The following is a 400-nucleotide window of genomic DNA, read 5'->3' as shown; positions in this document are numbered from 1 at the left end:
TCTCTTTTTTCGCCAAAGAGCAGCCGAACAAGTTTGTTTAGAAAATAGTTTTCGGCTCTGGAAGGTTTCGCGCAGGAGGAACTTGTAACAAACTGAAGCAAGGATTTATTAGTTGCTGGCTTCCCTCTCCTTCCGCGTAATAGGAAACATCGCCTTAAAATTCCGCGGGTTTCCAGGCGTTTTGGCCTCGCTTTGCACTTTTGTATTTTCCCTGGATGGTTCCAGTGCGGAACAAGCCAAGGAAGGAGGGGGAAAAAAGAGAGAGAAGCCGGGGGGCGCGGAGGAAAGAGAAGGAGGAAGCGTTGGCCTCTAGCGAGAATTAGAGCATCGCAAATTATGCTGGGGGGTGCGGGGGGGTGGGGGTGTGTGAAATTGCGCGGCCTGGGATGTGCCCCGCTAA

At 52.0% G+C, this 400-nt stretch overlaps 1 protein-coding gene across 1 annotated transcript in view; it reads left to right on the top strand.

Annotated features, from left to right (window-relative positions):
• The window catches only part of PITX2 (paired like homeodomain 2), an 8675-nt gene that overhangs the window by 7544 nt on the left and 731 nt on the right, over nucleotides 1-400 (top strand). The gene's annotated exons all lie outside the window — the stretch shown is intronic.

Source organism: Egretta garzetta, unplaced genomic scaffold, assembly GCF_000687185.1.
Source record: "Egretta garzetta isolate BGI_Z169 unplaced genomic scaffold, ASM68718v1 scaffold41, whole genome shotgun sequence".
NCBI lineage: Eukaryota > Metazoa > Chordata > Aves > Pelecaniformes > Ardeidae > Egretta > Egretta garzetta.
The sequence above is the reverse complement of the archived record's forward strand: the minus strand, read 5'-3'. Positions and strand labels throughout refer to the sequence as shown.